This window comes from Polyodon spathula, chromosome 23, assembly GCF_017654505.1.
Source record: "Polyodon spathula isolate WHYD16114869_AA chromosome 23, ASM1765450v1, whole genome shotgun sequence".
NCBI classification, from domain to species: Eukaryota; Metazoa; Chordata; class Actinopteri; order Acipenseriformes; family Polyodontidae; genus Polyodon; species Polyodon spathula.
Genome location: NC_054556.1, coordinates 18,107,339 through 18,114,812, shown reverse-complemented (window position 1 = coordinate 18,114,812; position 7,474 = coordinate 18,107,339). Strand labels below are relative to the sequence as shown.

At 41.0% G+C, this 7,474-nt stretch overlaps 1 long non-coding RNA gene across 1 annotated transcript; it reads right to left on the bottom strand.

The window, feature by feature from the left end:
- Nucleotides 1-2,101: 2,101 nt before the first annotated feature.
- LOC121297925 lies at nucleotides 2,102-7,140 on the bottom strand. Its single transcript, XR_005947239.1, has 3 exons — nucleotides 7,118-7,140; nucleotides 5,823-5,881; nucleotides 2,102-2,140 (listed from the first exon to the last, which is right to left on the bottom strand). It is a non-coding gene; the product is annotated as an uncharacterized LOC121297925 (long non-coding RNA).
- Between the last annotated feature and the right edge of the window lie 334 nt (nucleotides 7,141-7,474).

Sequence of the window (7,474 nt, the reverse complement as noted above, 5' to 3'; positions counted from 1 at the left end):
TAGTTGGGGCCACGGTTGGTGCTGTAGTTGGGGCTGTGGTTGGTGCTGTAGTTGGGGCCGTGGCTGGTGCTGTAGTTGGGGCCACGGTTGATGCTGTAGTTGGGGCCACGGTTGCTGCTGCAGTAGAGGCTGTGGTTGTTGCTGTAGTTGTGACCACGGTTGATGCTGTAGTTGGGGCCACAGTTGATGCTGTAGTAGGGGCTGTGGTTGGTGCTGTAGTTGGGGACATTTGTTGGTACTGTATTGGGGTCCATGGGTTGATTGTTTGTAGTTGGGGTACCCACCAAACGGTTGCTTGCTGCCATAGTGCTGTGGTTGGTGCTGTAGTTGGGGCCATGGTTGGTGCTGTAGTTGGGGCCATGGTTGCTGTTGCAGTAGGGGCTGTGGTTGGTGCTGTAGTTGGGGCCACAGTTGGTGCTGTAGTTGGGACTGTGGTTGGTTCTGTAGTTTGGGCCACGGTTGCTACTGTAGTTGGGGCCACAGTTGGTGCTGTAGTTTGTGCCGTGGTTGGTGCCGTAGTTGGGGCCACAGTTGCTGCTGTAGTTGGGGCCACAGTTGATGCTGTAGTAGGGGCTGTGGTTGGTGCTGTAGTTGGGGACATGGTTGGTGCTGTAGTTGGGGCCATGGTTGCTGTTGCAGTAGGGGCTGTGGTTGGTGCTGCAGTTGGGGCCACGGTTGCTGCTGTAGTGGGGGCCACGGTTGCTGCTGTAGTTGGGGCCACAGTTGATGCCGTAGTTGGGGCCACAGTTGCTGCTGTAGCATGGGCCGCAGTTGCTGCTGTTGTAGTGGCTGTAGTTGCGGGTGCTGTTGTAGTAAACCCCGGTGCCAAACTACGGACATCAAACCAGGCACCATACCACGACTACACCCGGTTACAACTTACGACAGCAACCCGTGTCAACCACGAAACGACATCAACCCCTTACAACGGACGACGTCAACCCGTCACCCGCCACGACATCAAACCGGCTCGGTTGATGTTGTATTTGGGCCACGGTTGCTTTCTGTAGTTGGGGCTGTGGTTGGTGCTGTAGTTGGGGACATGGTTGGTACTGTAGTTGGGGCCACATTTGAGCGCAGTGGGCCGTGGTTGGTGCTGTATAGTTTGGGGCACAGTTTTGGTGCGCAGTTTTGGGACTTTGTTTGTTCTGTAGTTTGGGCTACAGTTTGGTGCTCGTAGTTGGAGCCACCGTTATCCTGTAGTTGGGGCCACATTGAGCTGTAGTTGGTGCCGTGGTTTGGTTCTGGAGTTTTGGGGCCACAGTTGATGCCTGTATTTTGGCCACAGTTTGCTGCTGTCTTTTGGGGCTGCATGTTGGTGCCTTTAGTTGGGCCACCGTTTTGCTTGTAGTTGTGGCCGTGGTGTGTGCACGTTATTTTGGGGACACGGTTGATGCTGTGAGTTGGGGCCGTGTTCTGGTGCTGTGTTGGGGCCATGGTTTGATTCCTGTAGTTGTTTAGCCGTGGCTGGTGCTGTATTTGGGGCCGTGGTTGGTGCTGTAGTAGGTGCCACACTTGGTTCTGTAGTTGGGACTGTGGTTGCTGCTGCAGTAGGGGCTGTGGTTGGTGCTGTATTTGGGGCCACAGTTGGTGCTGTAGTTGGGGCCGCGGTTGGTGCTGTGGTTGGTGCTGTAGTTGGGGCTGTGGTTGGTGCTGTAGTTGGGGCCACGGTTGATGCTGTAGTTGGGGCCACGGTTGCTGCTGCAGTAGGGGCTGTGGTTGGTGCTGCAGTTGGGGCCATGGTTGGTGCTGCAGTTGGGGTCACGTTTCCTGCTGTAGTTGGGGCCGTGTTTGGTGCTGTAGTTGGGGCCACAGTTGACGCTGTAGTTGGGGCAACAGTTGCTGCTGTAGCATGGGCCGCAGTTGCTGCTGTTGTAGTGGCTGCGGTTGGTGCGTGTAGTTGGGGCCACAGTGCTGCTGTAGTTGGGCCACAAGTTGATGCTGTAGCGTGGGCCTACGTTTTTGCGTGCTGCAGTAGTGGCCAGTAGTGGTTTTTCTATTGAAGGGTCCGTGGTTGGTGCTGTAGTTGGGGCCACTGTTGGTGCTGTAGTTGGGGCCATGGTTGGTGCTGTAGTTGGGACTGTAGTTGCTGTTGTATTTTGGGCCACAATTTGTCCGTAAACTGCAGACCAACTGTATGCTGTGTAAATAAATCGATAATAAAAAAGTGAAGGCAACCACTTTTGTCCATTTATAAAAGCTATATAAGTGTAGCAACAGCAATCTGAGGAACTACTTCAGTATTTAAGTAAAGTATATATTATCCTTTAAAAAAAGGTATTAAAAAATTATAAAATGTTTCCAATGTTCTACAATTGTTGCTGCTGTTGGTTCATTTGTCAGCACTACCATTAAATGTATGCTTATATATTTTCAAAAGGCTGCCAGTGCTGAAGTATAGCTTGTTGATATTATAAGAACATAAAAACATTTACAAACGAGAGGATGCCGTTCAGCCCATGTAAGCTTGTCCTAGTTTCTGTACTGTGCTTGAAGTATTTTCTCTGATCTTTTCAAGATTGTAAAGGCTACAATCATGCCCCCCTCAATTCTTCTTTGTTTTAATAATAATAATAATAATAATAAAAAAAAAAATACTAAATAAAATATAATAAACCTTTATTTATATATGCGCATTCATGTACATATACATTCAAAGTGCTTTTCATACAAGAAAAAAAAAAATACAAAATACAATATTAAACAGTGAAGAAAGTACTGTTATTAAAAAAGAAGTAACAGAAATTCAGAATAAACATGAAAAATGTGTATGCAAAGCTATAGTAAAATGTATTTTCAATTGAGATGTTAAAGTCATTGCAATTGCCGGTGAATGCTTACTGATAAAAGGTTGTAAAGATTTCCAGAGTGGGGTGTGCATTAAACTTTATAGCAGCCTCTCCCATTCCTGTTTACCATTCACCCTCGGACTACTATAACAGGCGCACTTTTGCGATCTCAGAGTTGTGTTCAGTGCTGGATATGGAATTGCATACAGTTAGATATTGTGAGACTAGTCCGTTCAAGTGCGTTAAAACTAGTAATTAGAATTTTAAAATCATTCTGTGGTGAAAATGACAAACTGCGGTGTGAGCCGACTTGCAATGATATTGTAGGCCCCAAAAAGCTGCAACCTACGGGCGTAGACCGTGACCTGGGTATTTTATTATGTTGTGACTAAGTAAGCATTTCTAGCGATATGTCATACTTGTGGACAGGGGTCAAACAGTGTTGAATTGGTGGACCAGCGATTGCCTCGTTAGCTGTTAGTGGCCGGTGTATACATGAGTCCTGATGACTCTGATTACCTCCTGAAAATGAAAAATGCGGTACATGGTGGAATGTTCGTAAGAGTCTCCTAGTAAAAATATAGACAAACAACATGTGTAAGGTGTTAGGCAATATGCAGCCATCCGAAGTGATGCACAAAAGGTGTAAGTGCAAGAGTAGTTCGTGTGGGGCAATGGTGGGGATTGGTGTCAGGTCTCAAAATGAGGAGGGAATAGTGGTTGTGGTTGTGGGCAAATGCTGGGGAGCCACTCTGAGTAAATGACTTTTAGGTGGGGCAAAGGAAAGTGGCAGAATCAGAAAGAACCCCCTAGATTTATTTGCACGTCAGATTTTACATTTGATTTTTTAGTCATACCAATCTAATCTTGTCAACTCCAGCTGTTTAATTAGATCCTAAAAGTAGACTTCAAATTTAACTGTAAGAAATTCTGAGATATCCAGCTTCTACTATTGGCTAGGCATTTGAAAAGAGCGTTGATAGCTGTTGTGTCACCTGGTTTAACACATATATAAATCTGTATCATCTTCATAGCTGTGAAAATCCACCCCCTGCTTCTGAATATTCTCCCCAAGTGGAATCATGTATAAAGAGAATAACATGGGACCAAGAATGGAGCCCCGCGAAACACCACGTGTACTAGTGCTAGTTCCCGGATGGAGAATGCTCCTAAGGCCAAATACTGTCCTATCTATTCACATTAAATAGGATGAACCAGCGTAGGACACGACCAGAAAGGCCCACCCATCCTCTACGACGATTAATTAAAATCTTGTGATCCACAGTATCAAAAGCAGCACTCAGATCTAAAAGGATCAGTAATGATAAACATATAGAGTCTGTACTTATACGTAGGTCATTTACCACTTTGACAAGTGCAGTCTCAGTGCTATGGTTAGTGCGAAATCCTGGTTGAAATTTCTCGAAGATGTTATTATTTCCAAGGAAACTATTAATTTGTTTAAAAACTACTTTTTCAAGTACCTTTGCTAAAAAAGGGAGGTTTGAAATAGGTCTAAAATTACTGAACTGAACTATCCATATTCGATTTCTTAAGTAAAGGTTTCATTAAGATGTTTTTTAAAGAAGAAGGAAACCTTCCTCATGACAAAGAGCTACTAACTATATCAATGACATCATTGGACAGCTTACTTAACACCTCCTTCAAGAGATTGGTTGGTGTAGGATCCAAAAGACACGGAGAGGATTTAATGTGCATAACTGTTTTATTTAAGTCTTGTAAGTTAATCAGAGAAAAGTAATGTAATTCTGTTTAGATTGTTTTTGGTGGCACACAGATCTCAAAATCATTTTGTGGAATTTGATTCTTAATACTAAGAATTTTTCATTCAAAATAATTACGGAATTCTTCTTGATAGGTGAGGCCACAATGCAACATTCAGGGGAAGGAGATGGGTTTACTAATCTATGAATAGTTGAGAAGTAAGCACTTCTTGCGTCGTAACAAGAAGAAAAAAAGGATTCATCTGACCTATCATTCGTGAAGAAAAGAACTGTAATTACGACTAATATAGAGAACTAATCCCTCACGTAGCATTACATAAACATCAAAAAAAATAGAAGGAGTAAATGCGAGAAAAATCGCTGTTCATAGAAAATAAACTAACACTAGAATAAGTAGTAACTAGGTGCAACAGTATGCAAAATAGTTCACTGACAAAGTACAAATGAACTGGGGCATAGTTCTCGTAAACAATACAACTACAACCTAGGAACACTTTGATTGAGAGTAACTATCTCTTGAACGACTCTACCCCACCTGTACTGATTGATGAAGTCTTTGTATGCAGGCTAAATAAAAGCAGTTCTTTATCCCTGGGGTTAGTCGGGTTGCTCTTTGTTGGACTCTCTCCAGGGCCACAATGTCCCTTGGTGCTCTGGTGACCAGTTCTGTAAGTGCCATCTCTCCAGTGCGTTATACAACCTCATCGTATCCTGTGGTAGGCAGTCAATTGAGGGAACAGGTTCACCTGTACCATTGCAGCTATGTATACAATCATGGGTAAGACTTGGACAGCTTGGTGTACCAAACCACCTAATCATTTTGAAAATCTTGGGACCTTAGGATTAACCTTCAAACGAACGAGTGAAACGCACTCAACTACAATCACGACACAAATCAGACTAGAAAAAAATGTCTATGGTGCCAAGGTTAATTCAACTTAAAAAGAATTTCGGTGCACACTCAACACCTCAGTTTAGTTTGTTCCTGTAATCTCCCCCACCAAAAACTCGAAAAGATTTCAGGGTTCTAAGCATTTTAATTAACCATACAACCATACATATACAGGAAACTATTGTTTTTTTAATTCTCAGAAGTTGCCCCACCTCACAAAGGACCACAAATGTAGTTCCTGTGCAATTTCTCTTGCGTGTGATAAACTGCTTGTACATGTACTTGTGCTAACAGAGGAACCACAGTAAAGCTGAGCTGCCAATATATATGAAAACAATATAAATTCAGGGCTGGTTTTATACAACAGAGAAAGAATTGGAAACAATTTAAACCTACCTATCATAACGAAAAGCACTTTCAATTGTCGCAGCTGCATTCTGGTTGCTGTGATTTACCTGAAAGAAGGAGACAATGATGTGATTAGAGTTTAGGATAAACACATACAATATCATTAAATATCATCACTTCTAATGATGAAACAGGGGGCACACCCTGTAGAAAAATACTTTCTGTTGAACTCCCTAGCCTATGGGCAGATTTACACAGTCAGGAGTCACAGAGAGGTGACTCAATAAAACAGTAAAAGCTGCAGTCCTGTTTATCACATATGTCCCATAATAAATATCTATCTTCTCTAATTCAAATGCCAACTGTTAAGACTTTCACAGAATTTAAGTTTTCCACACACAGTACCATATGATTTAGCTTAAATATTTAATATTGACATGTTTTTGACATTTACAATTCTTCACATTAAGTAGCATATTATATAGATTGTAGTTAGACATTAGATTTATACGTAAAGAAGTTGTAAGTAAAATTATTTAAGTGTCACAGTTACGCTTAGGTTAGTTTGTAGTCAACAGCTCGGTATGCGGAAAAATTATTATTATATTATTATTATTTATTAATTAGTTATTATTTATTATTATTATTATTATTATATTTAATAATAAGGTCAATATTATGTAATTTTTCTATGTAGTCCACACACTAATAGATGTTAGATATTCTTCACTTTGATACAGAAAAGGGTTCTATTTTATTAACACAAAAGAAACTTCATAAATTCAGTGACAAATTTTCGATTTTCAGAAATATCATCAGTGAGCAGACTTCATGCAGAAATGTAAGTTTCTTTTGGTATTTCTCAGGGTGAAATATTGGGTGTAGTAAATATAGAATCCTTTCACCAAAAATACATTATTTCAAGATACCGTTTATGACATTAAAAAAAGAAAATAATTTTGAAAGTGTTGTAGTATATCAATGAACTGCTCTGGGCTGTTGTTAAAGACAATAATAACATTCTAAACAGTTTCATAGATACCAGCAACTATGCTTTATTAACCCATTAAGTACCAAATTACATTTTCTTTGAAAAAAATCAGAATTTGAAGCTGTATTTATGTAATTTGATACATTACATTTAGACTTCATTTTTGTGGTTAAAACAGTTAGGTTAAGTTCTCTTAACTATATCATTAAAGAGAAGATTAAACTAGCAGGTAGATGCCAGTTAAAAATGCTACAATGGCACTGAATGGGTTAATAAAAGGAGACTTTGAAAAAATGTGTTTAAATAAGTTTAGCATTAAAGCATTTAAATAATAAATGATTGTGTTACTGACCTGCTTTTTGAAAGGGTTTTGTAAAGTGTCATGGGGTCATTGGGTTTCGGACAAAACAGCTCTAGCGTTCACGCTTCGTGAGAGTGAGTTATTTTACAGCTATATCACTCTATTAGACTAGCTGAGTAAGGTAACATAATATATGTTGTCTGTTGTTCCTCACTGTTGTTACTGCCACTGTCGTATTGTCTGTTATTGTATTACATGTTGAAACTCGAGGGATGACGTGGGTTGCTTGCGTCTTGTGCAATATGCTCTGAACATATAAAAGACTCACACTGATATCATAAACATTCTTCCGTACTGATTATGGTTAGAGAGCACTTCCAACTTCTTGTGTTTGATTCTGTCCAGAGG